This window comes from Macaca fascicularis, chromosome 13 (genome assembly GCF_037993035.2).
Source record: "Macaca fascicularis isolate 582-1 chromosome 13, T2T-MFA8v1.1".
Lineage (NCBI taxonomy): Eukaryota > Metazoa > Chordata > Mammalia > Primates > Cercopithecidae > Macaca > Macaca fascicularis.
Genome location: NC_088387.1, coordinates 64261150 through 64280887, shown reverse-complemented (window position 1 = coordinate 64280887; position 19738 = coordinate 64261150). Strand labels below are relative to the sequence as shown.

The window sequence follows — 19738 nt, the reverse complement described above, 5'->3', positions numbered from 1 at the left end:
GAATTTATAAAGTATTGACAAATGCCTCTAAATTCTACCTGCTGCTGCTCTAAGTGCCATGGTGGTAAAAGCTCATGCACTGATGCTCAACCTGGGTGCACACTGGGACTACGTGGGCAGCTTTACACAAAACAATTCTAATGCCCAGGTTTGATCCATTCATCAGAGTTTGAATTAATGGATAATGAATATGGAATATGGTTTGGGTATCAGGATCTTAATAGTTCCCCAAGTGATTCTAGAATGTATCGAAATTTATCTAGAACAGTAATTCTTAAACTTTGCTGTACATGAATCAACTAGGATCTTGTTGAAATGAAGATTATGATCTAGTAGGGCTGGACTGGGTCCTGAGAATCTGCATTTCTTACAAGGTCCCAGGTAATGCCAAAGACGGTGGTGCTTGGGGCACACTTTACATAACAAGATACTTACAGAAATTAGAACCACCACCAAAAATAATGACCATAAATAAAAACTACTCACTCCTGTTGAATAATACTCATAGTACATTTTAGACTGGTTTCAGAAAAAAAAGACAGAACAGTAATTTCCACTAAAGTATTCTCTCCTTCTCCTCCACAGACATTTTGCTAAGATTCAAATTATTGCAAAAACATACCTGTCCTTTGAACATAGTTTAGGAAACCTCACCTTCCAAAATGAGTTTTTCAGTCCTTTCTTTTAATTTCTCTTACATTTTACACAGTTCAATACTGAAGTTTCTTTAGTTTTTGCCACTGTAAATTTTATAAAGGAAGAGCTGTGTTTCTTTAGCAAAGATTTCTTCTAGCAAAGATTAAGGTGATACAAAGTTCAAGGAATACTTGCTAAATAGTGTTCAAATATATTTCTTTTTTATGATACTTAAAGTTCTAGGGTACATGTGCACAATGTGCAGGTTTGTAACATATGTATACATGTGCCATGTTGGTGTGCTGCACCCATTAACTTGTCATTTACATTAGGTTTATCTCCTAATGCTATCCCTCCCACCTCCTCCTACCCAACAACAGGCCCCAGTGTGTGATGTTCCCCTTCCTGTGTCTGAGTGTTCTCATTTTTCAATTCCCACCCATGAGTGAGAACATGCAGTGTTTGCTTTTTTGTCCTTGAGATAGTTTGCTGAGAATGGTTTCCAGCTTCATCCATGTCCCTACAAAGGACATGAACTTATCCTTTTTTATGGCTGCATAGTATTCCGTGGTGTATGTGTGCCACGTTTTCTTAATCCAGTCTGTCATTTACTATACAGACATTGAAAAGCACTTGGCTTAAGACACATTGCAGGAAAAATGAATGGGTTGGTTATATTTGCTGCTACTTAATTTATATAACTTGTATGTGATTGAAATCCTATGCTATACTTCTTACAAAAATAGTCTCATGTGGTACCAGTTCCCTGTTGAAATTTTCGTCAAGGTTTCTTGGCCATTAATATCTGTATAACACACATCCTGTGCCAGCTTCATACTTAAAAACCAAGGCATTAGACAACCTGTGATGTACTCTCAAATCCTCTTCCATCGATTAATTGACACATAAAATTCTCTTTTCTGACCTTCATGTTTTTAGATTTTGCACCATGACATTATTAAAATTAAAATACTCCTGAGGGGGAACATTTCTAAAATGGATTAATAGTCTATCTGTTGAGTGGGAATGAAAAATTTGAGATCTAATTTGATACAAGTGTAAGAATACAGAACAAAGACCTCAAAGCATAATTTTGTACATGGCAATTTCAGAGACCAAATGTCCCCAAATTGACTCTTGTAATGTTAATTAGAGCTCCTATTTGAACATCAGCTCAGAATAAACTAACTTTACTCTATTAATGTAGTTAGAATTTGCTTAGTGCCACTATATGCACAGCACTGTATGGTAATTACAATAAAATAAAAATTTTCTTCAAAGAAAAAATTGCACTAAAATTAAAACGTAAAATGATAGAAAGTAAGACAATGACTATCAACACTAGGCAAAGTTATTGTACAAGGTGTGTTGTAAAGATAATTATGTATCTCTTTAAAATTAAAACAATACTGCTTCTACTTCATTTCCAAAGCAGAAATATCCATGTCAATGAGAATGACATTTATCACCAATCCCAGTAGAAGCATTCAAGTCTAATCACATTTATGAGATATTTAATATTTTTATATATGCCTTATTTTGCATTATGTTGTCTTTACTTTTTTAACTATGCAAAGTATTTACATTAAACTTCCTGTAAATGTCAATTTAATAAAGTTGATACAGTCAACCCATTCTAAAACAATTTCCAGATCATACTCATCTTGATTCTTTGAGCTTTTCTTTTGTGTGTGTGTGTGTGGGGGGGGGTCATTTGAAAACTCAATTTAACATGTTGTTCACTGTTCGAAGCATTTTGGGATCTAACTCCAGAGAGGATCTTTTGAATGGCAAATGCCAGTCCATTGAGATTAGACTGAACTTTTTTTTAATTTTAGTTTCAGAGATGCATATGCGGTTTGTTCTGTGAATACATTGCATGTTGGGGTTTGGTATACAGACTATTGCATCACCCAGGTAATAAGAACAGTACCCAATAGATAGTTTTTTGATCCTCACCCTCCTCCCACCCTCTACCCTCAAAGCAGGCCTTGTTGTCTATTTTTCCTTCTTTGTGTCCATGTGAACTCAATGTTTCGCTCCCACTTATAAGTGAGAACATGCAGTGTTTTTTTTTTTTCCTATTTCTGCATTAGTTTGCTTAAGATAATGGCCTCCAGCTCCATCCAATGCTGCAAGGACATTATCTTGTTCTTTTTATGGCTGCATAGTATTCTTTGGTGTGTAATACTACATTTTCTTCATCCAGTCTACTATTGATGGGCGTTTAGGTTGATTCTGTTTTTGCTATTGTGAATAGTGCTGCAATAAACATACACACGCATGTGTCTTCATGATAGAATGATTTATATTCCTTTGGGTATGTATCCAATAATGGGATTGTTAGGTCAAATGGTAGTTCTGTTTTAAGTTCTTTGAGAAATCTTCAAACCACTTTCTACACTGGCTGAACTAATTTACATTCCTGCTAGTAGTGTATAAAAACACCACTATAAAAACAAAGTGTTCCCCTTTCTCCACAGCCCTTTTTGAGTTTTTTAATTGAAAATGTCTACAACTCAAAAAGGCAGAAAAAACTGAAAGCAAAAATCCTAGAAAACACATACACAAAAACAGGATCTAAACATATACACAGTCGATAAGAAACACAGAGCCTCAGAAAATTCTTGGTAAAAAAAGTACTACACCTGTAAAACCATTGCCGCAGTCAAGATAGAAAGCATTTCCATTTTTATCCATCATAGTCCATTTTACCTTCTGCCTCTGAGGCTGGCAACAGGTCTCCTTTTGGTTTCCAATATACTAATTTGCATTTTCTAGAATTTCATCATACATTTGCCAAAATTTATCACATTATATATTTTAAATGAATTATTCTTCAATAAAATAGGTCATTCTTTATTAAAATTGACCAAATAAATAACAAGATAAGTTTTTTAAAGTTCAAAAAGTTTGAGCCTCATAAAATCCTGTTCAGAGGCTCCTGATGTCATCTACATCTTTCTATCTCTGTTTCCCAAGAGTAAAGAACGCCTTAAAAAAGTCATTGATGAACTCTAGAAAGATGCTTTTCTTGCCTTAGGAGCCAGCAGAGTCCTCAAGGGATACATAGTTATTGTGGTTATCCTCAAGTTAACTTTTTCCTCCTGTCTACCTCTATGTATTTATTCAATTTAACTATGAGTGACAGGAAAGTGTCTCTAACTTTGACTTCCTCATCAACCTGGAAGATCAAACACACACCAAAGTCTTTCCACACCAAAAACAAACACACACACACACACAAACACACAAACACGATAAAAGATAACTTCTCTAATTTAAGAATCCACTTATTAATAATTAAAGGAAAGTAATATTCAAGTCATGGTTAAGAAATTAGGGCTTTCTGGTTCTTGCGATGCTTTAAAAGTGGTGTCATGACATCCGAAGTCAGTTCCTTGCATTTTTTCTACTGATACAAAAGGTTTTCTTGAGCTATTGAAGATAGTACTTCTGGCTAGCCCTATTTAGAATACAATCATCTCAGTTCTTTCATTGAGAAGGTAATTTGTTTTGGAATGATATACTATAGTACTATCAGACATGGTAGAAGAAAAATTAAGGTCATCCAAAGCATTGGAGAATTCTAGTAAGCAGCATCTAGTAAGCAGTACTATTGAAGATAGTACTTCTGGCTAGCCCTATTTAGAATACAATCATCTCAGTTCTTTCATTGAGAAGGTAATTTGTTTTGGAATGATATACTATAGTACTATCAGACATGGTAGAAGAAAAATTAAGGTCATCCAAAGCATTGGAGAATTCTAGTAAGCAGCATCTTTAAATGGTCTACCGGACTATATGTTTAATTTGTGCAGGAAATGGTCCTAAATAGTAAGTGAATCAAACTCTTAATGTTACAGGAGTGTTAGAAAATCTAAAATACTTCAAGATGAATTCTTTAATTAAATACAGAGTCATTTTGATCTTTACTTTGGAATTCTAGGATTTTTGATAATTTTATTGAAATACTCTCTATAAAGACTTATATTTTCTTTCACCCCCTTTCCTTTCTCCCTCTCCCTCTTATTTTTAATCTTTGATGCTATCATATACTTAAGAACATTCACCTGTTGGTCACATTTTTAAGAAGAAATGGAAAAAAATAGTCTATAAAAATGTGTAAATGTCGGCCAGTGAGAGTTGATAAATCTCATTTTCTTATGATGCTTATTTTTAATCTTTGATGCTATCATATACTTAAGAACATTCACCTGTTGGTCACATTTTTAAGAAGAAATGGAAAAAAATAGTCTATAAAAATGTGTAAATGTCGGCCAGTGAGAGTTGATAAATCTCATTTTCTTATGATGAAACACCTTTGATATCTTGACATTTTGTGCTCACATAATTCTTCTAATATATATCACTAATCTTCTTACAGTCCTTGTATGGCTCGCTGGTATGTTGAGGAAGCACAAATTGCAAAGTTGCCAAAAGACCAATTCCATTCTAATCAGAACTTGCACTGCTTCAGTGAAGGCTACATAAACACTCTGTTAATATTCACAGCAGCAGTTTTGTCAATAACTCCCTCAGAATCTTCAAATTTATAACAGAAATCAGCAAACTATTGATTCTCTGACATTGATAGATCTATCCAGATTCACTGCCTCCTTTCTCCCCCCTCTGTCCCAATAGAAGGCACAAATGCCAGTTGCTCTCTTCGGCTCCTAAACACTGAAGGATCATTATTAAAGTATGGCTGGCATCCCTGATCATTAATTATAATCGTGTGCACATATGCAGAGTGATTGCGGGAAATAATCAGCTTTGTCTGCCAAATTGGCAACATTTAGAAATTAATTTGTTATGACACAGCATCAAAGATATTTAAACAACAAACCCAAGGCTCTGCTGCTCTGTGTACATTGTTATCAGATAACATCATTAAAAAATTAGTTAACATATCTAGAGGGAGATGGTATATATACTTGAACTTCCTTTTTAGTGGGATTCTAAAAAATAATTTCTGTGTGTCCTTCATCCCACAATTCACGTACTGGGGACTCCCTTCCAGAGTGCCTGCCACTTAGGGACTATTGACTCAGATTGCCTAGAAGAGTTGCTGTCAGTCTAGAACTACTGGGCATTGGAAGGATGATTCTAAGTGTGGTAAGGGCAAGGATTAGACAGGATTGCTATTTATCTGTTGGGATACATTAGAATTCACTTATCTACTTGATTCTTCAGGGGTAAAAATAACAAAAGCAGATGCATAACACTGTTGCGCATCACATCAAAGGAGAAGAGGTGGTGGTAAGGTGAGCTTGCTTGTCCCACGCCCGATGCTGGGCAATTCACTCCACTGTAAGAACACTCAACTTGTGAGCATTGAGATACACTGTATGTTTCTCTCCATACTCTAACGTTTCACACTGTACAGCAACACAAGTCTTCCATCCTGGTTATTCAGGGAACTTTCTAAGTCAGTGTCTCCTCCACTACTTCCTTTTATACACCTCAGCAGAATCAAGCTGAAGCCACGTGCTTTGTCCTTCAGCCAAGCTCCCTCTTCAATTTCCAAATACCCCTCTAACACACACACTAGTAAAATTTTATTTCGTTTCTTTGGCATATAAAAATATAGACTAAAAGGTAGCTTTTATAACAATTTTCTTCTAAGAGTTCTGATTGTCCCTAGAAGACGTTACTATTGATTCCTTTTTTGTCCCAAAAAAAAAAAAAAAAATCAGCTAAATGTAAATTAGCACCAATAATACAACTTTCTAAAAAAAAATCCTAAGTGTTAGTTGAGGCACCACTTTTCCCCCATTCCTGATGCTTTTTTCTGTATGGGTATATACCTTGGTTTCCCAATACACTTTTATTCATTCCATCTTGGTTGAGGATGTAATTTGGGAAGAGAAAACAGGACTTTCATAGCCAGACCCTCCTTTCTTCCTCTTGAGACTGAACTACCCAAAAAGCAATTATTCTCCACTTTTCTCCCAAGGCAGCTCTCTGCCTGCCTCCACCAACTGAGGGCCTGCCCAAGTCCAGCACTGCTGGTCATCTGATTGTTGGTGCTCTGGTTTGAACATATTCCCTCCAAAATGTAGTTGTTTCCAATGTGACAGTATAGGCATGCCTCAAAGATATTGTGGGTTTGGTTCCACACCACCACAAAAAAGCTAATATCTAAATGAAGCAAATCACACAATTCTCTTTTTGTTTTTCAATGTATAAATAGTCATATCCTCTGCTGAAGATTTGAACCCCTTAAAGCCATGCATGAGGGCTACGATCAGCTTTTTCCAATCTTTCATTCATGCTGATATTTTGACCTCCTGCCATAAATTATAAATGTTCTTAATGGCATCTAGACTGCCGAATCCTTTCCAGAAAGATTCAATTTACTTTGGGCAGATCCATCCAAGGAATCCCTATCAATCAATGGAAGCTATAGTCTTATAAAATGTATTTCTTAGGCCAGGCGTGGTGGCTCATGCCTGTAATCCCACCACTTTGGGAGGCTGAGGCAGGTGGATCACCTGAGGTCAGGAGTTCTAGACCAGCCTGACCAACATGGCAAAACTCTGTCTCTACTAAAAATACATAATTAGCCAGCTGTGGCAGCACATGCCTGTAATCCCAGCTACTTGGAGGCTGTGGCAGAATTGCTTGAACCCAGGAGGCAGAGGGTATAGTAAGCTGAGATAGCACCATTGCACTCCAGCCTGGGCAACAAGAGTGAAACACTGTCTCAAAAATAACAATAATAGTAATAATAAACCTATTTCTTAAATAACAGGACTTTCAAGTCAAAATTACTCCTTGATCCATGGACTGCAGAATAGATGATGAGATAGAGGAAAGAAAACAATCTTCATGTATACCTCCATTGGAGCTCTTGAGTGACCAGGAGCATTGTTAGTAAACAGTAATATTTTGAAGGGAATGGTTTTTTTGTGTTTGTTTTTTTCTGAGCAGTATATGTCTCAACAGCAGGCTTAAAATATTCAGCAAACCATGCTATAAACAAATGTGCTGTCATTTAGGCTTAGTTTTTCTATTAATAGGGCACAGATGGCCAATTTGACATAACTTAAAAGTCACAGAATTTTTAGAATGACAAGTAAGCATTGGCTTCACCAGCTGCATTAGCCCTTAACAAGAGCATATGCCTGTCCTTTGAAGCTTTAAAGCTGGGCATTGACTTCTCTTCTCTAGCTATGAAAGTTCTAGAGGCATTTCCTTCCAGTGGAAGACTGGTTCATCTACACTGAAAATCTATTGTTTAGTGTGACCACATTCATCAATGACCTTAGCTAGATCTTCTGAGTAACTCACTGTCACTTCTGCAACAGCACTTGATGGTTCATCCTGCACTTTTATGTCATACAGAGTTTCTTTCCTTAAACCTTATAAACCATCCTCTACTAGCTTCAAACTTTTCTTCTGCAGCTTCCTTACGTCTCTCAGCCTCCACAGAATTGAAGAGGACCTTGCTCTGGATTAGGTTTTGGCTTACAGGAATGTTTTCACTGGTTTGATCTTCTATTCAGACCACTAAAACTTTCTCCATGTTAGCAATAAGGCTATTTTGCTTTCTTATCATTTGTATTATGTTCTTTAAAGTAGTACTTTTAATTTCCTTCAAAAACTTTTCCTTTGAATTCAAAATTTGGCTGTCTGGAGCAAGAGGCCTAGCTTATCTTAGCTTCTGACATGTCTTTCTCACTAAGCTTCATCATTTCTAGCTTTTTATTTAAAGTGAGACATGTGCAATTCTTCTTTCCACTTGAACATTTAGAAGCCATTGTAGGGTTATTAATTGGCCTAATTTCATTATTGTTGCATCTCAGGGAATAGGGAGGCCAGGGACAGAAAGAGAAATGGGGAAACATCCAGTTGGTAGAGCAGTCAGAACACAAAAATTTATGGATTAAGTTCACTGTATTACACAGGCAGGTGCTTGGAGTGCAAAACAGTTACAATAGTAACATCAATGATTGCTAATCACAGATCACCAAAAAAGAAACATAATAATGAAAAAATTTGAAATATTGCAAGAATTACCCAAATGTGACAAAGAGACACAAAATGAGCATATGCCATTAGAAAAAATGGTACTGACAAACTTCCTCAATACAGGGTTGCCACAAACCTTTAATTTGTAAAAAACAAACAAACAAAACAAAAAAAACAAAAAAACCCACAATATCTACAAAATGCAACAAAGTGAGGTATGCTTATATTAAGAGGTGGAGTCTTTAAGAGGTGGTTAAATCATGAGGGCTCCTCCCTCATAAGTAGTATTTAAGTCCCTTATAAAAGAAACCACAAAGCATTGTGCTAATTTGCTCTTACTCTTTTGCTATATAAGGAAACAGCATTTGTCCCTTTTGTCCTTCTGCCATTTGAGGAAGCAGCAAGAAGACCCTTATCAGATGCTAGTGCCTTGGTCTTCAACTTTCCAGACTTCAGAACCGTGAGGAATAAACTTCTGTTCTTTATAAATTATAACTTTATGGTATTATGTTATAGTAGTACAAGCAGACTAGGACAGTTCGTAAATCTAATTTTTGAGCATATTCAGTAAGCCCATTTGGTTCTGGAAGAAAGCCCTCCAACTTAGCATTTGTCAATAGTAAAACTGACATTCTTCTAGTTCTAGATCCTTGAGGAATCACCATACTGTTTTCCATAATGGTTGAACTAGTTTACAATCCCACCAACAGTGTAAAAATGTTCCTATTTTTCCACATTCTCTCCAGCACCTGTTGTTTTCTGACATTTTAATGATTGCCATTCTAACTGGTGTGAGATGGTATCTCATTATGCTTTTGATTTGCATTTCTCTGATGTACCATATGACCCAGCCATCCCATTACTGGGTATATACCCAAAGGATTATAAATCATGCTGCTTTAAAGACACATGCATACGTATGTTTATTGCGGCACTATTCACAATAGCAAAGACTTGGAATCAACCCAAATGTCCATCAGTGACAGACTGGATTAAGAAAATGTGGCACATATACACCATGGAATACTATGCAGCCATAAAAAAGGATGAGTTTATGTCCTTTGTAGGGACATGGATGCAGCTGGAAACCATCATTCTCAGCAAACTATCACAAGAACAGAAAACCAAACACCGCATGTTCTCACTCATAGGTGGGAACTGAACAATGAGATCACTTGGACTCGGGAAGGGGAACATCATACACTGGGGCCTATCCTGGGGAGGGGGGAGGGGGGAGGGATTGCATTGGGAGTTATACCTGATGTAAATGACGAGTTGATGGGTGCTGACGAGTTGATGGGTGCTGACAAGTTGATGGGTGCAGCACGCCAACATGGCACAAGTATACATATGTAACAAACCTGCACGTTATGCACATGGACCCTAGAACTTAAAGTGTAATAATAAAAAAAAATTGACATTCTAACCTCTATTGGTAATCCTTTTATATTATTTCAATTTTTCAGAAAGCTGGCAAGGAAGTGGGATGCTATTTAATGGAATTCTATAAATGTTGCAACCTTTGCTACATGGTCCATAGAAAGAAACAAAAATGTGGAATTTGAGATGAAAAAACCATGTATTAGAGAAATTATAATACTAGTGAGGCTAGGAAGTTTGGAGGCCTTGGCTGTCTATGGCTGCCTCCAACTAAATGGCAAATCTACCTAATACTAAGCTACATCCTTCAACTTGCATTTTATTAGTAAGGAAGTTGATGTTTTGGCCTCCATCTGACACTTTTTTATTCAGTTTTTTCAGAACTTGGCTGGGAAGAAGATTTCAAAGAGTAGAAGTTAAAATAATTAGAATAGTAATGAAGAAAAATTACTGAAAATGCAAGTAATCAAATAATTTTTGTTTTATTTTAAACAGCAAATGGGCACAGAACTGCATGAAACATAATCTTTGTTTCATGATACTCATCATCTATACTTGGTTTGTTAGTTGTAATATGCTTAATAATGTACTAAATACCTTAATAATTACATCTCCTAGTCTCCTTTGCTGAATTCACTCCTAGTCCCAACCTAAGAACCACTCAGTTATGAATCTATTCAAGCATTTATATTTGATAAATTTACTCAAATAGAAGTATACAGGATTATTAACTGGAGCCAGAGAGACAGGTGAGGAAACTACTGCAATAATCTAGGCAAGACATAATGAGAATTTTAATTTTGTCACTATCTTTAGAAATAGGAAGGCAGTCACCAGAATCTAAAGAAACAGAATTTGGGATTGGCCTTGCCTGTAAGTAGAGCCTTAGTTTTCTCAGGTTTTTATTGTTTTTGTTGTTGTTTGTTTGTTTTTGTTTTTGTTTTGACAGAGTCTTGCTCTGTCATCCAGGCTGGAGTGCAGTGGCATGCTCTCAGTTCACTGCAACCTCTGCCTCCCGGGTTCCAGCGATTCTCCTGCTTCAGTCTCCTGTGTAGCTGGGATTACAGGTACATGCAACCACGCCTGGCTAATTTTTTGAATTTTTAGTAGAGACGGGGTTTCACCATGTTGGCCAGGGTCATCTCGAACTCCTGACCTCAGGTGATCCTCCTGCCTCGGCCTCCCAAAATGCTGGGATTACAGGCATGAGCCACCGCACCCTGCCTAGTTTTTTCAGTTTTAAAGTAATGCATTTGAAAAGGAGTCATTTCAAGTGTTCCTTCCTATTCAGGAAACCTGTGAAAAATATTCAGTGTGAAATCTTTGAAAGTGAAATGAAAGTACCTGGACTCCTTATAGCATGGGACGGTAGAAAGAATTCGAGTTAATTATACTCAGGTTAAGAAGATTCATCCTCAGATTCTTTTTTTTATTATTTTGATAGGAGTTTCACTCTGTTTCTCAGGTTGGAGTGCAGTGGCTGGATCTCAGCTCACTGCAACCTCCACCTCTTGGCTTCAAGCAATTTCCATTTTTTAGCCTCCCAAGTTACTGGGATTACAGGTGCATGCCATGCCCACACACCCAGCTAACTTTCGTATTTTTTTTTTAGTAGAGGTGGGATTTCACCATGTTGGCCAGGCTGGTCTCAAACTGCTGACCTCAGGTGATCCACCTGCCTCAGCCTCCAAAAGTGCCGGGATTACATGCGTGAGCCACCATGCCAGGCCCATCCTCAGATTCTTTTTTTCAGTTTTTTGGCCCTAGATAAATTACTTAAACTTGTTAGATCCAGAGTACTTACCTGCACAACGGGAATAATAGCTACTTTACAGGTGTTGTAAGGCTAAGAATTCTAGGTAAAATACTCACAGAGCACTTGACAAATGCTAGGAGAGTTTATTAAATTGTAGATTTATCTTATCTCTGCTCCATTAAATCTAATTTCCTCTAGTTTCAATGTTTTTAATAAAAATCATCATTGTATTTTGGTATTTTATTGTTTTGTTTTATTAGAAGTGTTAGAGCACATTTATTTTTCCAAATTTTATTGTAAAATAAGATTTGAAAATTATGCTATGAATTAAATAGGATTGTGTAGGCTGGCCTGGGAGACAAACTGACATTTTCAATATTGCATATATATGAAAACTTGTTTAAGATTGCAGATAATTGACATCCAAATAAAGTATCAGATAGGACCACTTCCTTATTTGAGAATTTGCTATAAATTGATGGTATTAAATGTTTATAAATATATTTTAATAATGGAAAGTGCTGCATCAGACAATTTTCATGACATAGGGCTGAAATTTTGCTTACTTGGACTTACAAAAATGATGAGGAAATGGAGAAAGGACAAGGCATGAGGGGAAGATGAATAGAAAGGGAGAATAAAGAAAGAAGAAACCCTTTGGTTTCCCAAACAGTTACTGTAGAGAACCTAATGGAAGTATGAATTATACCAAAACCTCTCCAAACTTTTCATCTACATCTTAATTTGTATCTTATTTTTTATAAAAATTACATTTAATTTTAGCAATTCAATTGTGACTGGCACTGTCTATGGTATATGACAGTCAATAAGAAACACATTTTGCTGGAGACGATGTGGAGAAATAGGAACGCTTCTACACTGCTGCGGGGAGTGTAAATTAGTTCAACCATTGTGGAAGGCAGTGTGGCAATACCTCAAGGATCTAGAACCAGAAATACCATTTGACCCAGCAATCCCATTACTGGGTATGTACCCAAAGGATTATAAATCATTCCACTATAAAGACACATGCACACGTATATTTATTACCGCACTATTCACAATATCAAAGACTTGGAACCAACCCAAATGCCCATCAATGATAGACTGGATAAAGAAAATGTGGCACATATACACCATCGAATACTAGGCAGCCATAAAAATAATGAGTTCATGTCCTTTGCAGGGACATGGATGAAGCTGGAAACCATCATTCTCAGCAAACTAGCACAAGAACAGAAAACCAAGTACCACACGTTCTCACTCATTAGTGAGAGTTGAACAATGAGAACATATGGGCACAGGGAGAGGAACAACACACACCGAGGCCTCTTGGTGGATGGCAAGCAAGGGGAGGGATAGCATTAGGAGAAATACCTAATGTAGATGACAGGTTAATGGGTGCAGCAAACCACCATGGCACATTTATACCTAAGTAACAAAACTGCAGGTTCTGCAGATGTATCCCAGAACTTAAAGTGTGTATATATATATATATATATATATATATATATATATATATATATATATATATATATATAAACGCTTTAATTTTGCAATTCAATTTCTTTCATTAAAAGCTACTGAACAATAATTATATATCCTTAGAGGAATCAATAAAAATAATCTCCAGGTGAAATGTTAATGTATTATAAAATTCTTTACCTTTTGGTTCAATGTTGACATGGATAACGACTTCCACTGACTTTTCCTTGAACCTGTAAAAACAAAATAAGTATTACCTTCTTTTAACAAAAACTTATTTTAGTTAGCTTTGTTATTGAACTATTTTACTCTTTTCTTTCAAATGTACAATCTGAATTGTATTTCAAAAGCCAAGGAATAAATTGAATACTTGGAGAAAATGTTATTATCAATTTACTTTCCTGTCATCATTTTAAACTGACATGTTTTACATGACTCTTTTGGGCAGTGGTTGAGTTTTTATTTTAAGGAGGGTTACATATGGTTGGGGAATTCCCATCTCACCTTGCAACATACACAATAAAGATTATATTTGATTCATTTCATGTAATTAAAATATGTAAACATGAAGTCATTACTTCAGCCTATGGATTGGGTACATTTCAAAATTGATTAGTTGGAGTCTTATTACAAACATTTATAGGTTTGAAGAAAGAAAACCAGAATCAGAAGATAAATACAGAATATCTTCCGAGTACTAAAAAAACTTATGCCAAGATAATCATTGCAGTATTATATTACTGAAGAATAAAATAACTGGATAATAATTTATATACATGTTTAGTTTAAGCAGATATTGGCAAACAGTTTCTCAAAATTGCTGTAGCAATTTATCCTCCCACGACAATCATGAGAGTAGCAGTTGCTCTACACATTTGCCAAATCTTTGGATTTTCAGGGATTTTTTAAAAAAAAATTTATACACTCTAGTGTGAGTCTAGTCATATTATGTTTTTGTTTTAATTTACATCTCTTAACTAATTATGCCAAACAACTTTTTATACATTTGCTGGCCATTTAGAAGTTCTTACCACTTTCTTTTGGGCTATCTTTCTTTTTCCTTATTACTCATAGGAGTTACATATTCTGGACTTATGCAAGAGTATTTACTCAGATACAAGTATTACAAATATTTTCTACCTTTGGTGCATTCTTTTTCTACTCATTCGAGGATTTGATTAACAAAAGTTCTTTGTTTTTATTAAATCTAACTTCTCAACTTCTTTTTTTTTTTTTTTTCTTTTAAGTAAATAGTACTTTCTATGTCCTGTTCAGGAAATACTGGCTGACCTAAAGGTCATGAAGCTATTTTTCTGTGTTTACTTTCAGAAATTTAGTTATTTAACTCCTTATCTTTATTTGTATGACTCTTCTCAACTTAATTTTGTGTGTAGTGTGAAACAAATATTGAGGTTCATTTTTGATATGAGTATCCATTTTATCCAGCACAATTATATGAAGTATAACTTAAGATCTTCAGGCACAGTTCCATGACGTTTGACAAACTACATCCCTATGTAATCGAAATGCAATCAAAATATAGAAAACTTCCACCACCAGAAAGTTCCCTACTGCTCCTCTGTAGTCAAAGGGCCTGCCCTCACCAAATGTAATGACACTCTAAGGTTTGTAATCATAGATTAGTTTTGCTTGTTCTTAAAGTTGTTATAAACACAGTCATATGCTATGTATTATTCTTTATTTTTCTTGGTTACATATCTAGGAATAGAACTGTAGCCTCGTATTGTTTATTTTAAAATCATTTTTTCCTCATTAAATTGCAGTGGCAACTTGGTTGTAAAACAGATGTGTATATTTGTCAATCTATTTATGACCACTTTATTTTATTCCATTTGTTTATTTTTCTACTCTTATTTAAATACCAAATGGTAGTAATTAGTGTAGCTCCGTAGAAAGTCTTAATATATACTAGTGTGACTCCCATAGCTTTTTCTTCTTCAATATTGCCTTGACTATTATAGTCTTTGCATTTCCTCATAAATTGTACAATTTTCCCGTCAATTTCCACAAAAATCCTACTGGGAGTTTGATTGCATTTGCACTATCTTGCTCAAATAAGAGCATTGCAATATTGAGTCTCTAATTCTAGAACATTATACAGCTCTCTATTTATTTCTCTCAGCAATGTTTTGAGGTTTTCAATGTAAAGAACTTGCACAGCTTTCATTAGACTTATTCATTAAGAGTTTAATGCTTTTCAGTGCTATTGTAAATTTCATTTTAAAATTTCATTACGTGTTTGCTAGTCTATAAAAATTTCCATACATTTTTGTTTATTGACCTTGATTCTAGCAAAATTACTAAAATTCACTTAACTTCAATAGTGTGTATATCCTTTGATTTTATATGTACACAATTGGGTTAGTTTAAATTCATGACAACTTTATGTCATTTTTCATAACTTTTCTCTTTTCTGTCTTATTGCAATGGCTAAAATGCTCAGTTAAATGTTGAATAGAAATTGCAATAGTGGACATCCTTGCCCCGCTCTGAAACTCATGGAGAAAATGTTGAATATTTTACTCTTAAGTATGATGTTGAAACTGCATCTTTGATAAAATTGATAGTTTTCATCAGATAAAAGATCTCCCTCTAGTTTGTTGACATTTTTAAAACTAAGAATGGGTATTGGGTTTCATCAAGTGCATTTTATCCATATATTGAGATAATTGTGTTTTTTATCCTTTATTCTGTTAATCTGGTGAATTATGTAGATTGATTGTAGAATGTTAAATAAATTTTAAAGTGATTTAAATTGCAGGAAATTTCTCCTTACGTGCTAATATTTGAACTAAACTCTTCAGTAAAATACACTTTCAGTGTGATTAAAAGTGCTTATTTTACCACGATAATTTTAGAATTATATATATAATAGATTCATGTAATAGATACTTTGTTATCTCATGTACCTCAGTTTTGTCTATCAGGACACATACATAACACATGGACTAATTCTTTTACTTTGTCTTTCTTGACTAAAAACTGGTCAGGAGGAATGACCTGGAATAGTCTTCAGTACGAAATGGGAGCAGAGAACAGAGGTGCCTGGTTCTTGGAGGCATAGAGGAGTTGCCTGTCTAGTCCTCATATGCTTATCCTTAAACTTTGTGTTGTGTATGATAAATCTCCTTTACAGTTGAGTTTCTATTACATAAAGCCAAGCATAATTCTGGTTAGAAGAGATGATATTTATGTAAAAAATTCAAACTGGGCATAGAAAATGTGATATAAATTACATTTTAAAAAATTAACAAGATATTCCTGGTTTGCACAAGTATGGTTGGTAATTTTTCATCTGAATGTTTATAATTCAGAAATTAATGCCTCATCTGTCTCTTGACCCAGCCATTTCACACATGCATATCCTGACCATGCTTTATCCCAGACTGTTTTCATAAACTTTTTATTTTCTCTCCTTGGAACCAGGAATAAACTCCTACACTCTTGGGGTGAACCTTTGACCAATGAGAGAAGGAAGCAGGTTCGCAAACGATTCATTTTTTTCTTCTGATGAATTATCTTGAGACACAGCTTCTGTGGATTATTGGGAACATTGCTGTGGGATCTAGCTGTCAGTTGTACTTGGGAGTAGCTAACTAAATAATGAATTATCATTTTAACTCTCCCTCCTCTCCTGTTCACTTCCTGGTCCCTTACTTCTCTTCCTGGGATCACCTCCCACCCCACACCCCATTAGAGTAGCACCAGTTAAGTCCTCTGCTTCAGACTCTACTTTCTGGGAAACCAAAGCTAAGACAAATTCCTGTATTCTGTGTTTGTAATCATTCACAGATATCACTACATCATGCAATTATCAAGAAAAGCTACTTCTGCTGATAATTTTCAAAAATATTTTCATTACACAATTATTTCAAATTTCGACCATCTCTTCCCACCCTTTAAATCAGTCATGTTTATTCAGGAAAAAATATATCCTTGTACTTTCTAAATCAGAAAATAAAAATTTTAAGACTATGTAATCCCTTTACATTCCTTCAGGAACTATTTGGGTTGTATCTACATTTTTAAAAGCCAAGATATACCAGAAAAGCTTGGGCATCATTAAGCCTAGAAGCCTAAATTGATGAAACAACTTATTTGGTTAACTTGTAAGTTTAGATATTTATATTCCATTTCTTAATTTATCAATTTCATATCAAATTTACGTGACAGTTTAAAAATGTTTAATACTCATGACATCTAATGAATATATAATTTATCTTTTAAATAAAAATTTGGTATATTTTGAGTTCTTCCAATTAAAATCAGAATATGAATAAAAATTTCTGTTAACAAATCAGTATATTTCAAAAGCCCTTTTTAAGATAGAATTCACATTGATACTTATTTCTAAACCTGAAAAAATATGAAAAAAATGCTTTAGAATTGTGCTTCATATTGATTTGAAGGAGTGACCCTCAGTTACATGAGAGATTCTCAGATGGGCAATAACCAAAACATTAAATGATAGCAGGAGTTTCAGTAAAGGCCAGGCTCAGGCATATAAGAGTCTTGATAGAAATTACTATTCTGCCTCAAATTTATTTCTCAATTCTTCATGAAGCCTTTATCGAATCTGAATGTAATTTATGCATTTTTAGCTAAAAGCATTATGTTACCAAAATTAAAAGCCAAGTGGAAGGAACAATGCTTTAAATTGTGTCATTTACAAAGTATCACCAAAAAAGCAACAAACATATCTGATATTTATTAAATGCTTTTTACATGCCAAGATTGAATATTTCATATGATTTAATTTTCTGTCAGCACAATCTTCAAAGGTAGTCATAATTATTATCCCCATTTTGTAGATGAAGAAAATAAAGCCAAGAACATTTAAGTAAATTGCCCAGAAGTGGATAGAATTGAAATTTGAATTCAAGATATCTCACTTCAGGCTAAAAATGAGTAAGTTTTTAAAAAATACTTTGTTAACTGAATTCTTTCTTTACCAGTAAAGCAGCTATAACATGCTTCAGTAGTTTCCTGACAAGTTAAAGATATAATCTCATCTGGTATATGTGAATGACAGTTTAACAAACAGAGAACCAGCATATCTTCCAGGTGATAAAACCAACACCTGGGCAATGGAAATTTTCTGTTAGAGAGATTTGAAAGCACCAAAGAGTTCTAAGACAAGCACATCATCTTGTTCTACAAGCAGTCACACATGAAGTCCACAGGCTTGTTCCACAAATGTTTCGATTACTCAAAATGTTTTTGGAAACTTCTTTGGGAACTGCCTTTAGGACTAGTTTCTAAGCTGCAAAAGAAAATCATCACCATTCTTTTTTCTTTCCTCGTAAGTCAGAAGAACATCACAAAGCTTCAACCAGTTCAATTCTGCTCTCAAGAATCAAATTCTACCCTTAAGACTCAATTTTTACCACCACTGAAGATCATTTTACAACATATACGCCAAGTTCTGGATGAAATTCCCAAAAACAGTCTAAAGAAAATCAGTAACTACTGAAATGAAAGAAAAACTATTATTTGGGATGCACATTTACTTTTTTTCCTACATATTTTTGGGGAGGCATAAGATATTTAGGGAGATTTTAAAATACAGATATTATCTCATAGTTTTACCTTAACTACTTTAGTGTGAATAAATTTTGACATCCATCTAGTGTAGAGCTAAAAGACTATGAACTGAGGGCTTGAGGACAAGAAAACACTATAGAGGTTTGGAGAAACATGCTTAGCCTGCTTCACAAGCGTCCAGAGAATTATTTGGAAATTTAACCAGTGGGTTCTGAAATAATTTTTTCTCCTTTCATGTTTCAAAAGGTGGTTCTTGGGCTGATATCTGTTGCAGAGTGTGATTTATGTCACAGAAATCTTTTCAGTCAACTGATATGTCTCATCTGAATTTAATTTCCATTGATGGTCCTTTCAGTCAAAGTAACAAAATTGGACCTAGGTGCGTTTAGCTGCTTTCTTTCTAAAAATGCAATATTTTCTATGCAGATTTTGATTCCTGTATGTATTGGCCCCTTGCCTGTTTCTGTAAGCTGCAGACCAGCAGGAATGCATCACCTTAGGGAAACACAGGGTTGGAAAACATGAGTGGAACTGCCAAAGCAAAACACTTAAATTGTGTGATTACTTCTCCATTCTTAACATAATAACTGTTTACTTGAGGAGATTATACTTCATCACAATGTCTACTTTAGTCAAAGCAGTTTATGTAACAATTTCATACATTTTCCCATATTTCTTAGAATATACACTTCCATATTACTGAAATGGCATTCAAAAAAGCATAGTTTGGGCAAGCCATTTCACTAGTCAATTGCTATTATCAACTGTTGAGGTAACAATAATGTTATTTTTTCCCTATATTGTGCAATATTTTCTAGCATACTGTTTATATTTAAATAATTTGGAATAATTCCACATAACATATCATGGATTATTGTTGTTGTTGATGGGTCATTAGTGATAAACATTATTTTAATACCTACCCACCTTAAAGTTTGA

The 19738-nt window shown here is 34.9% G+C and overlaps 1 long non-coding RNA gene across 1 annotated transcript in view; it reads right to left on the bottom strand.

Annotated features, from left to right (window-relative positions):
• Nucleotides 1-19738, bottom strand: part of LOC123568378 (uncharacterized) — a 235455-nt gene that overhangs the window by 170644 nt on the left and 45073 nt on the right. Inside the window, exon 2 of the long non-coding RNA XR_006691697.3 lies at nucleotides 13415-13467. This is a non-coding gene — a long non-coding RNA (uncharacterized lncRNA). The remainder of the gene's footprint in view (nucleotides 1-13414; nucleotides 13468-19738) is intronic.